Below are 14,223 nucleotides of genomic sequence, written 5' to 3'. Positions count from 1 at the left end.
AATTCATTTTTTTGTTCAAAAGTCACTTTTTAACTAAAATGGCTTTAGAAAGTAAAGGCGCATCTTTTAAGCTATCATTTATGATTATACGATCATTGTTAACAATTTTTTTAAAAGTAAAAGGTTCTAAATCTCCAAAAATTAAATTATAAACACAATTTAATGAAATTGAAAACGCTCGGTTAATAGAACCAAATCAATACGTTAGTATCAAAATGAATCTAATGAAATTAATCACTACCAAAAGTACCTAATAATTATTACACTAATCCATATTCAATAGAATTTGACGATTGAGATACAGATTACGATGTTTCATAATATTATTACATTGTTTTTGTTAGAAGATTGGTAGCAATGAAAAAGCATTATCCTAAAAAGGATTCTGCTAACAGAAATAAAAATAAAAAATAAGAATGAAAAAGTTCTAGTTAAATATATTTTTTTTTATTTTAGGATGAAAAGGTTATAATATTGTAAAACCTTTACATACTAAACATTTCATAATTTGTATTTTATTAATTTGAATACCAACTAATACAGAAAATTATTATTATAATGTTGTGAATTAAACCATACAAGTTGATGCATGCCTCAGAACTTAAATTTTCAAAAAAAGTTGTTCAATGAGTAAAATATTTAAACTCAAACCTTAAAATTACTCTCTTGGACAATTTTATAAAAACAATTTAGAACCTTTGATCACCGTGAGTGCCAAACAATTTTGGAAATTAAACATATGTGTCACTTCCACAAAACCAATAATTCAAAATTATTAAGTAGCCTTCATGGCGTATGCAACCAAAGTATTGATTTAGGTTTTTAAAAACCACGTGAAGTGTTCTTAATATTCTACTTATCTACAATATTTTACTATATCAATGATAATAATGTGAACAATTTGAAAGAAAAAATATTGATATTTCAAATAATTCTAAAAAATAAACTACTTGACTCAGATAAATGTTTTGACTATCAAAATTGTTCTTATACAAAGCTTCACAAATAGGCAATTTTGAATGTACCCAAAATATTTAAATCAAATTTTAAATTTTTTATTTTTAGTGTTAAATCATAAAAATAATTTTATGGATAATATATGTGTAGCGCATGTGGCTATAAATCATACATAAAAAAAAATATATTTAAATATTGATTAGAACAAAAGTTATTCCAAAAATCCGTTTTATCTGTTACACCCTGTATAGTAGAAGTGCTTTGAGATTATTACGGTGGTATCAAATACGCTGAAGTTCAGTGTTGTACTAATAAAATATATATCACAAACACACGCACGCATATATATAAAAAAACAATATTATAAGCAAGCACTATCAGGTTATATTTCCGAAATTGTAAGTGCGGGTGAAATGGCTGACACTGTTTTTTCAACAAATAATAATGCCAGTAATAATAAGAGAGATATAATATTCATTTATTATTACTTAATGAGGCATCATGTATTTGATATAATAGGTACCTATTTAAGAAATTATCTGAACCCAAAGTTATAATTTATTACAGATAATTTAAACACTAAAGAATGATCAAGTGATTATGTGATCGGCAAAAAAGAGAAAATTATTAAAATAGAAAGATGGAATAGGTATGTGAATACCTAAATAATAATAGTACATTACGTTAGTAAATTTAGCGGTCCTTACAAAACTCAAAATATGCAATAATTGAAACAAATGGATTAGGGTTTTGAGAAGGAAATATTGAAAAAATATATTAATTTTTTTAACTTTATTTTTTGGTATGTTTCATAAAATCAGCACTATATGATGCTATACAGATGTTTAGTTATTATTAATTCCGGATCATGATATAATAATGAATATATAATATATATATAATTATATAAGATATATAATTTTTATGTAATTTGTATAATAATATGTACTATGTAAGAAATATTTCTATGGAATTTTTCATTACCTAATCTATATTATAATAATGAATCGTGATTTTGGAGACGAAGGCATCCGTTTCTATAAACAACTGATTATAATATTATAATATTGATTTCAGCAACCATGATTTTAAATATTATACGAATAATTAATAATAATAATAATTTTTCTCAAATTACCAACTTAAAGTCACTTTTCTTTGAATGTATCAAATACCGTAAATTTCTCAATAAACGTAGACGAAATCAAAACCATTATTCAACCAAATTCATATTATCTTTGAGTTTCTACATAAACATATTATGCAGATAGCGAAGACACAAATCTATAAATATATTTTCATTAATATTTAATACTTAACTAAGTAAAGGTGTTTACTGTACTTTCTACTATAATTTTTAATTTATATTTGTTTTTTACTATCTTTCATTAATATGAATTAATATTTCATGAAATTTCCGAACCCCAAAATAGATAATACTGATCAATTAATATATAAATTAGAAAATATAAAAGAGAGTAAAATAGTTAGCTCACCGAAAAAACGTTGATATTAATATGTTAGTTGCAATTATACTGGTATACCGTAGTTTATAGCTACGATGGTATTATATGTAGCGTGTGCTTATTGTTTATACCTTAGGACCACTCATTATTATTGCAAATAATACATTTTGTGCCTCATTCAAAAAATACAGACGCAAGTAAAGGCAATTAGTAGCCAAATATTTTAAGGTATTTTACATAAATTGAATTGATATATTATTCATTACTAGGGAACGGATTTGAATGCAAATTGCATATTTTTCTAAATGTTCTAAAACATTGCTTTCCAAGCACAAAGTTCATATTTTCATACATCGAGAAATTTAAAAATGTAAATTTTATTTTGCAATTTTTGATATTTTTAGTGCATTTTTATGTTTTTAATTCATTTTTATATATATTAGTTATTTTAAATAAAATAAGTAAAATAATAAATTATACATAGTATAATGTATGAGTAGAAACGTAGTTATTAATATAATCCTAAATAACGGGAAACATAGAGGAAAGGTGAAAACAACAAGTTGTTTTACCGAGTCACAAAATAGTGCAATTCAACAATATTTGGGATGTATGTACTCAACATGCATTTTCGTATTTATGTATTTATATGCATGCTTATACCAGCGTACATCGCGCATATTTACGTAATTTTAAGACTGTGTCAATTATTACGCTATTGACTATTATTAGGTATTTATTATTTTCGGTTAATTACTCCTAAAATCGACTCTTTCGTAAAATTATTACTTTAAACGTTTGAACTATCTGAATCCTTATTCAAAGATAACTCTCTTTAATTAATATCATAAAAAAACAAATATTTTTTCCTATTTCCATTCACTTTAATTTATCTATCTATTTTTTTCAAGACTAAATGTACTCACTTATTCTGTATTCCTATAATTACATACTTCAATATTTAAATAATCAAATTTTTACACTTCTATATTATATATATTTATTAACGTACGTCACGGCGTATGCACGTAGTTTTACGTAATTTCCAAGTATGCGTAATTATTATCATTATGTTATGAAATGACACGCTTTTGAATATTATTATTGATCATTATTGGGTAGCTACTTCAAACAATCATTTATAATCAATATTCAATACCTATTTTTTTTTCTCTTTATTTTTATCCAACTTTATTTTTAATAGGGAAAAATTATGGAATGTCATGAATAAAATGGGAATACCAGCAAAATTAGTCAGAATGATAAGAGTGTGTGCATATGAGTCCAAAAGTAAAGTAAGTTTTGGAGGAGAGGTATCAGATGAGTTCCCAGTGACAACCGGACTCAGACAGGGAGACGCTCTATCGCCAGCTTTGTTTAATATCGCCTTAGAATCAGTTGTACGAAAGGTACTAATCCAAGCCAAAGGAATAAAAATGAACAACAATGACGAACTAACCGTAGTGGCTTACGCTGACGATATAGTCCTCATTGCCGAATCAGAGGACGATCTGAGAAATACAACTAGCATCCTACTAAATGAAGGTAAAGATATTGGTTTGAAGATAAATGAGTCAAAAACAAAGTATATGATACTATCGAGAAGAAATCACAATATTAGCTATTTAAAAGTTGATGATCACAAATTTGAAAGGGTACAGAGCTTCAAATACCTGGGCACAGAGATCAATGAAAGTGCTAATAGCCACGAAGAAGTTAAAAATCGAATTACAGCAGCAAATAGATGCTACTATAGTCTAATACCACTCTTCAAATCAAGATTACTATCAATAAAGTCTAAAATAACATTATACAAAGTCATAGTCAAACCGGTTGCCCTGTATGCATGTAGTACATGGGCCACGACAAAATCGGACGAAGGAAAGTTAGGAGTTTTCGAAAGAAAGATATTAAGGAAAATCTTCGGTCCAAAAAGAAATAACGATGGATACTATGAGGTGAGAAGCAACAGGGAATTGGATGATCTATACAAGGAACCTACAATTGTTGGGTCCCTGAAGAGTACGAGGATAAGTTGGGCAGGACATGTATGGAGGTCAGAAGGGATGATTGGATCAATAACTAAATGGAAACCCGACACTAAGAGGCCTCGAGGACGCCCCAGACAAATATGGGTGGATAGAGTAAAGGAAGACTTGAAACTCCTGAACGTAAGAAACGCAGAAGAATGTGCAAATGATACAGAAGAATGGAAACAATATGTTGTTGCGGCGATGGGCCTTAAAGGCCTGTAAAAGCCCAGAAAGAAGAAGAAGATTTTTATCCAACTTATAGTACTATCATTCTATCAATTCATTTATTTTGTACGCTATCAGTAGTATACTTTTTTTTCTATATTTTAAATTTAATATTTAAATTAAAAATGTATCACTAATTATTTTATTCTAACTTATAACATACACTTATTCTAGGCACCCTTAAATTATTTTCATTACTATTACTCTTACTGTCAATACGACTACTTCCTACTATTACTTTAATTCCGGAATATTAAATTCTTTAAGCAAATTAAATCACTTTTAAGACTTCTTTAAATATTTTATTTTCATACAACTCAAATAATTTAAAATCACTTTTAAGATTTTCCCAAACATTTTCATCTTCATATATCCCTTATAACATTTATTTAATCAACACGTAAGGACTTATTCTTTGCCTATATCAAAATTTACTTATTACTCAATTTTTTCATTTAATATAATATATTATATAAGGTCATATATTGCCTTTTAAACACAAAATTATCTTTATAATTTATTCAATATTCGACTTATTTCTCTTTATAATTCAACAAATGTTTATCTTTCTATATTTCCTATACTATCTCCATTTAATTATTATTCAACAATTTTATCTAATATTTCAACTTATTCTTCATATAGTATCTCAAATTATTTTTTCTTTATTATTCAACAATTATTCAACTATTTAATTTAATATTTCTTTATTCAAAATTATTCATCAATTCATTTCACTTCCTCCATTGCTACGTGTGCATTAATATATATTCTTTTCTATTTATTTTTCACAATTAATATAATATTTTCTTACTATGTATTTCATTTGTTTATTTCTATTTAATTCAACTACTTATTTCAACACAGATCAGTCTACTGCTGTCTATTTTACTACAATATCTATATATATTTCTTTTTCAACGACCTATATACTTTTTCTAATTTAACTTATAATAAAACGAATATTATACCTTCACCAAAAAAAAAAAGTATTTATCGATGGATTTATATAATCAAAACGGAGATGTGATTCCCTAAGCTTACAATTTTCGTACTCAATAAAATCAACTTAATATTACTTAATTAATCCAACTTACATAACACCAATACTTTTTGCTTGATTCATTCTCTGGTCTGCTTGCTTGACTTGAAATGTTCGTTGTGTTGGAGTTGTTGAAAGGTGAATTACCCTCCAATGATGATTCGTATTGAACTGCATCCGTGGAGTTCGTAAGGTCGAATGGAACCGCTGTCTCCCAAATCAATTTTCTAGTTTGCTTTTGATTGACTCGCCTTGAACTCCAATAGACTCCGTACTCGACTGCGCCAGTGTTATAAACTAGCAATTGGGTTAATTGTTTAGCTTATAATTTGCAGGTAGCAAGGTCGTTGGTAAAGGATTTCTTGGTAGGTTGACAAAATAATTAGACTTGTTGAAAAGTAAGTTGTATATTTTAAAATTCTTCTTCATAAAATACTCTAAGTCCAATTTGACAAAATTGTTATACTGTCTCTCCCGAAGATGCTTGCATTTACGATGGTAAATCACGTCTAATCTACAGGCCGTTTCGGGTCTCGTTTTAAAGGGCCTCCTGCTCTCCTACTTCCCCCTAGTCTTTCGACATATCCGTGGACTTCACAGGACGTTGTTTAATTTATTATCGATACATTCCCACGCCTGGTTATTCCAAGAATTGTATCCTGTTATCGTATTTTCAATATATGCTATACGCCATCCATTAATATTTAGATACTATGCATAATTCATATATTTATGATTTATGATTCAGGCGAGGTTGTAGGACCTATTGAAATGCGGGTTCAAGATCGCATTGCCCTCTCGTAATATTGCCAAAAATATTCTAATAGGATTTATGACTTTGATTTATTTATACTATGTGCTAATCTTTATGTTGCCTAATATATCCTAAGGCGAAACGATCACAATAATATAGTATTTGTATTATTGGGTTCGTTACAATTATATCATCAAATATACTTGGTAATATAATAGGCTGACCGACCGTTTTCGCTCAGAATCGTTTTTCTTATACAATGATCATTGAATTCAAATTCAACACCATCCGTTACAGTGACGCACTTGTTACCTACTGTACAGCAGAGTGACATCCACCGACCCACCTTTTTTATAAATATATATAATGTTGTATTTGTTGGGCCAAACAATTAATACAAGTATCTGATATATGAATACAAAATATTAAATATAATATTTAACAAAATACGTCAATCCTAAAATTCAATAATTATTTTTAAGTTAAAAATGTATAAAATGTTCAACTTTTATATCTAAGGATTGAAAATTTAAAACAAGCTTCCACGTACATGTTATATAATATAAATTACTTTATTCACAATAATATCATAATTTGTTATATCATAGTCTTCGCTCAGAATCTTTTTTTTTATACAATTATAATATATCATTGAATTCAAATTTAACCCAATCCATTGCAGTGACCCACTTGTAATCTATTGTATAGCAGATTAATACCCACTTGCCCACTGTTTTAAGATTGCTAGTTGTTAACTTTACTAATTTATGTGTTTGTGACAGTTAAATTCAAAAGTAGATTACTAATTGATTCAGCTGTTAATTTGTAAGTATAAACATTAAATAGGGTTTGATTTAGCTTCAATTGAGTTCTAACCTACCTATAATCCTTTCACCGTATGTTTTGAAAAGATTGAATATACCTAATATTTCTATACTGTTTTATGACGTGTTATATGTGTATAGATTATATAATGGCTATTTATTTCCAATAGTTACCTATTACTAAATAATATTGTGGATGGGAATTTTTATTAGATATTACCTATTATCGTATTATATTTTATATTTTTATATGATTTATCATATTGGCATCGGTAATCGGTAATTCAAAATTAAATTATTTTAAGTAGGTTATCTAACCTGTTAAATATTGTCTATTTTTATAACATATAACATAAATAAGAAATTATATTCAATAATGCGAAACTTTTGAATCATTTTTATAAAACTTTAGGTACCTGATTTGGAATTCAAAGTTAGGTCTTGATTTATTATTATTATTATTATTATTATTGGTCTACTGTTTTTTTAATTTGTTTTTATATGTCGATAAGGTATCATTGTATACGAAAAATAATTCTGAGCTGAGACGGTTTGCCTGCCTAAGTTTTTATATAATTTATTTATAATTTATATTGTTATTATTAATACGGTAACCGGTAAGTTGAATTAATATTATTTGCATATTATCTTATTTGTATATAATAATAAACTTTAGAAGTTTCAAGTATAGGTACCCACGAATAATATTTTTTATTAAAACAAAATAACTGAAATCGTGATTCTTGGTTATTTAATATATAATTTCATCCAAATTTGAACTTAAAATAACTATTAATAAAATGTGCTTATTTAATAATTTGTACCAAAAGATTTCCCGGGGAAAAACTAATTTCCCTCTACGTGTGTCATTAATTAAAGTACTTATAAATAATGGTTATAACTTAAAAAATGTAGTTTACTACTTTCACCTTATTGAAATAAATATTAATTTTAGTTATTACTTTGATTTAACTTGGGGCAAATCCATTTGTTAACAATTGGCTTTTAAAATTTTACCCGGGCGCAGTTTACAAATATCCTTTTTTCACTTGACAAGAACTCGGGCGCAGCTTAGATGATGTTTGGTTTTGTGTAGACCCTGGGCCCTGGAAGCAGTCACTGTAGTTTTACATAAAAACCACAAAATGTTATTATAACGCCAAATGGCAATGCAAGATGACTTGAAGGCCTTGGATACCACTCGCACAACATTTATTGTTGTTGGTGAACTTCCTTGGGCAGCTCCTCTGACACTAGTCGAAATTAAAAATAAATAACAACAAAAAAAAATAATAATAATAAAAATATTGATGTGGTAATTTCTTACATAATATCAACGAAAAACAATGAGAATTCGATTTTGGTCAAAAAATAAAAATAAAAATATAAAATATAATACGATAATAGGTAGGTATCTAATAAAAATTCACAGGCACAATATTATTTAGTAATAGGTAACTATTGGAAATAAATAGCCATTATATAATCTATACACTTATAACACGTCATAAAACACTAAAACAGTATAAAAATTTTTTCAAAATATACGGGGAAAGGATTATAGGTACACTATCTCACATAGAAATTTGGAGTTTTATTAACTTCAATTATTCTCAATGCCTGACACATTTATCATGTCGATTTTCGCTTACTGCGGTTGGGCAGTTGGTTTTTTATATTATAAACATTATCATATCGTTCACATTGTAATTTTAATGTATTCTCTTATTGGAGTTAAAACAACACTAGATTTTGTTTTAAATAAATATTATTATTTTTTATGATCTTTTTAGCTGTTTACTGTTTTTCTTACATTATTTTATATTTACGTGTTGTTCTGATAACATTTATTACTGATGTCAATTACTAAAAATATCTAAAAGGAACACTCTATTGAAGCTAAATCAAACCCTATTTAATGTTTATACTTACAAATTAACAGGCTGAATCAATTAGTAATCTACTTTTGAATTTAACTGTCACAAACACATAAATTAGTAAAGTTAACAACTAGCAATCTTAAAACAGTGGGCAAGTGGGTATTAATCTGCTATACAATAGATTACAAGTGGGTCACTGCAATGGATTGGGTTAAATTTGAATTCAATGATATATTATAATTGTATAAAAAAAAAGATTCTGAGCGAAGACTATGATATAACAAATTATGATATTATTGTGAATAAAGTAATTTATATTATATAACATGTACGTGGAAGCTTGTTTTAAATTTTCAATCCTTAGATATAAAAGTTGAACATTTTATACATTTTTAACTTCAAAATAATTATTGAATTTTAGGATTGACGTATTTTGTTAAAAATCTCACTTTAAATGCTTACAAAAAAAATTGTGCCTATGTATTTTTAATATTTTTCAACTGTTATTGTATTTATATATCAGGAACTTGTATTACTTTTTCACGTTTTTTGGCCCGACAAATACAATTTTATATATATTTATAAATAAAGTGAGTAAGTAGATGTTGTTCTGCTGTACAGTAAGTGATAAGTGGGTAACTGTAATGGATGGTATTAAATTCGAATTCAATGATATAATATCATTGTATAAGAAAAACGCCTATGATATAGATAGCCTATGATATTAACAAGTATATTTGATGATATTATTGTAACGAACCCAATAATACGCATAGGTACTATATTATTGTGATCGTTTTGCCTCAGGATATATTATTTAACATAAAGATTAGGACATAGTATAACGTCCTGTGAAGTCCACGGATATGTCGATTGACTAGGGGGAAGTAGGAGAGCAGGAGGCCCTATAAAACCAGACCCGAAATGGCTTGTAGATTAGACGTGATTTATGCGAGCACCTTCGGGAGAGAAAATATACAACTTAACTTTTCAACAAGTCTAATTATTTTGTCAACCTACTAAGAAATCCTTCACCGACGGTATTAATACCTGCAAATTATAAGCTAAGCAATTAACCCAATTGCTAGTTTATAACATTATTGAGAATAAAGCAATTTATATATAACCTATTTACATGGAGTCTAAGAGCCTTGTTTTCAATTTTCAATCTTTAGCTATAAAAGTTGAACATTTTATAAATTATTAACTACAAAATAATTATTAAATTATAAATTTGATAAATATTGTCTACCTTTGAACTTTAAATGCTTATAAAAAAAAATTGTACCTATGTATTTTTAATATTTTTTAACTGCTATTATAACGATATATCAGGAGCCTTATATTAAATTTTCACGCTTTTTTACACTTCAGATAAAATTTTATTGATATTTATAGAAAAAAAAAACTAATGAAATAGAAAACTGACAATGTACGTAAACAGCTCAAAAAGATTCAAATTATTTTTTAAAATTTTATCGTGTATAGAAAATGCTAATGTAAACATTCGGTGAAATTTTCAAGTATCTACAGTCATACGTCTTATCGAGTTATCCACTTCAAATGTTGTAAAAACATGAATTTCAAACGCTCATAAAAATTTAATTTAAAAGGTTAGTTTAGGTTAGGTTTAAAGGTTCCAAGCACTTTTACTGTCCTAAAAGGTGATGACAGACACAAAAAAAAAAAAAAATAAATAAAAAAATAAAAATAAAAACACACATTATTGTAAAATCAATACATTCATCGCTTCGCTCAGAATCTAAAATAAAAATCTATTATGGCCCGCACTTTTTGGGTGGTTTACCTATACTAATATTATAAAGACGAAAGATTTGATTGTTGTATTGAATAGGCTCCAAAACTACTGAACTGATTTAAATGGAATTTGGTAGGTAGGTACATAGATAGTTTAGATACTGAGAAAAAACATAGGCTAATTTTTAATACTAAAAAAGGACTATAAGGGGCTGTAAGGGGCTGAAAGGGGCTATACAGGCTCGAATTGAAAAATTATTTTTTTATAATATTTTGTGTAAAAAACATGTTTTAGTAACATATTGCCATATTGGGTTCAAATTTGAATATATTATAAAAATCTAATAGATAATAAAAAATTGTTATTTCTATTATTTAAAACTTGTTATTATTATTATTTTTTGAGTTCATAAGGCTGAATTATTTAAGTTTAAGTTATTTCAATTCATAATATTATTCTGTTGTTAAACTATATGCAGTTAATTTTTTTTTAATATTATTATATTTTGAATTCAAAAGGCTGAATATATTTAAGTTCGAGTTTGAATACATAATATTATTCTGTTAATAAACTATATGCAATTATTTTTTATTTTTTATTTTAGTATTATTATTTTTTGAATTCATAAGTTTGTGTTACAGCAGTTAAATATAAGTACACCAGTATGGCAGAATATCACCATATTATAGATTAAATATAACTGTTTATTTTTATAAACTGTTACTTTTATTTGTTTTTTCAGTTTTTAATACATTTTTATGATTTTTATTATTTTGATGAAATTATAGAGCATAGAAGCATGTTCTTTTCAATATTATAATTGCATATAAATCCGATCTCTTGATAATGTTATTAGTTATGAGTCATATTTTATAACATTATCAAAACGAAAAAAGTAATAACACCGCAATTATTTATATTTAGTGGGAGGTAATTTCGACGACCATATAAGTAATTTCTTTAGATTTTACTGTAAAATTAAAGTATCATTTAATAGTCAATCATACAATATAGCTCACCCAAAAAATTATTTCTATATACGCCACTAGAGTGAATTGACTTTTTATCAAATTTAAAATTAAGATTATTATCTAGGCAATATCATAGGGTTTATATTATTTTTTAATTTTAAAGTGAGTTATGAGAATTTTATGATTTTCAATTACCTATATATAAGTATTTGCTTTGGGGATTTTGGATTTTCTTTCCGGGGATTTTTTTCCTGTGAATTTTTTTCCGATTACCTTGAGAATAAAGCAGTAGGTATATAATATATTAATATGTCATGGAAATAGCTAAATATAGGTACTCACAGCATATTTTCTTAGTTACATGATATGAATTTTCACATACTGCGTATTTACATAGCTAAAATGACATCCAGTATAGACCCGCATGAAAATGTTTTCAACGTATTTGTGTCTATTATAATTGACTTTACATTATAATAGTTGTATACAAATTAATTATGTAATTTTTGTGACCGCATTTAAGATTTGACAACAATTATACAAAAAGCAACACAATTTAATTGAATGGAGATGCTCAATTTGTAAAATTAAACTATTTTTTCATTCTAATGTAAAATCCAGGAAGTATCATCTACTAAAAATCAACAATTATTTATTATTTTATTCCAATTTTTCAGCTGTACAATTTTCAAAGAAAATTCTAATTCATATATTATCAATGTAGTATTGTACCGATTAGGAATGGCTCATAATTAATACATACCTAAGTCACAATATAATAAAAATCGTAGCTAGATACCTGGTGCCTAGTCTATAGTTATACCTAATTATTATTTTTGGTGAAAATATATTAATAAACCTAATACCATTGAGTATATAAACTTATATATATATATATATACATATATAGTATATATACTACAGTATCTCTGCTCAATGCGCTAATATCTAATACCTACTACCTATATTCACAATGAAAATACAATTATATTGACACGCAATTTGAATGTGTTCCTATACAGAATGTTACAAATTGCATGTAACAGCAGATGCTGTCACATGAAATTTGGAACAACCTGTACATATAACCTTGTAAAGAAAATAATGCGGCCAAGCATTTCTCAACTCTCAAGCCTTTATTTTTAAGATAAAAATAAAAGGAAACTATAGCTGCTATTATATCTAGGTACCTACTTACCTATAATAATATACTTGCATACGTTTACTTATATACCTATATATATATTTGTTTGTACCTATATTTGTTTATTATGAATATTGTAGATACCTTTGGAATATTGTTATATTATTTTGAACAAAATGATAAAATTTAATAAATAATACACCAATTCAATTTAGGTAAAATACCTTAAAATATTTGGCTACTAATTGTCATCACTTGCGTCTTTATTTTTAAAATAGGTGCAAGATTTATTATTTGCATTATCGACGAGAGGTCCTAAGTATATACAATAAGCACACGCTACATAATATACGTACCATCATTACTATATAAGCAATGATACACCTGTATAGCATATGCACATAGCAGCCAGTCGAGTTTTGAACCGTGAAATAGAGACTATACATCAGTCTACTATAGTCATATTTATAATATTATTAAACGTAATTAATTGATTAACTTTAAGTATATAATAACGTACCTAATAGTTAAATTATAATAATTCAGTATTGTTCAACTCGTACTCCACTACTCCTGTTATCTTCAATATACTACCCTTAAGAACAGGGTTACTCAGGTGATAGTGTATTTTATTGGTTATAATATTATAATTATTTTAGTCTTGAATAAAACATTGTATTCGTTGCTATATCGTGTTAATTGTGTTAGTTTATGAACGCAGGTCATAAGTTTCTAGGACCTGTAAAATATAACTCAGAAAACTTTATTCATATCAATTCAACAACCCGGATCTAAGGACCGGTTCGTGTAGTGGGAATAGCCAACCAACTACTCCTTAACTGGATAGAGTTAGGTATAAATATCGACAGCCACTGGGTTTGACAGCCGAGGAGGTGTGTTGCAATTTGGTGGAGGCGCCGGGCAAATATTTAACAAATATTTAATTCCCCATAATTGTTCATAATTACTAGCACAATTATATCGATTTTGGTACTTATCAAGGAACAGTTTGCGTCTTTGTTTGTTTAATGACAATGTTTAATTTGGAAGCCACATTATTTATTACTTTCAAAAATTTTAATTTAAACAATATAGTATAATTATAAAAATCTATTTTTTTTTAGCAAATGTTTAAGTATTATTTTAAAAGAGCGGGTAATAATCAAAC

The sequence above is a fragment of the Metopolophium dirhodum genome, chromosome 1 (genome assembly GCF_019925205.1).
Source record: "Metopolophium dirhodum isolate CAU chromosome 1, ASM1992520v1, whole genome shotgun sequence".
In the NCBI taxonomy this organism is placed as follows: Eukaryota; Metazoa; Arthropoda; class Insecta; order Hemiptera; family Aphididae; genus Metopolophium; species Metopolophium dirhodum.
This window is presented reverse-complemented; position numbering follows the sequence as displayed.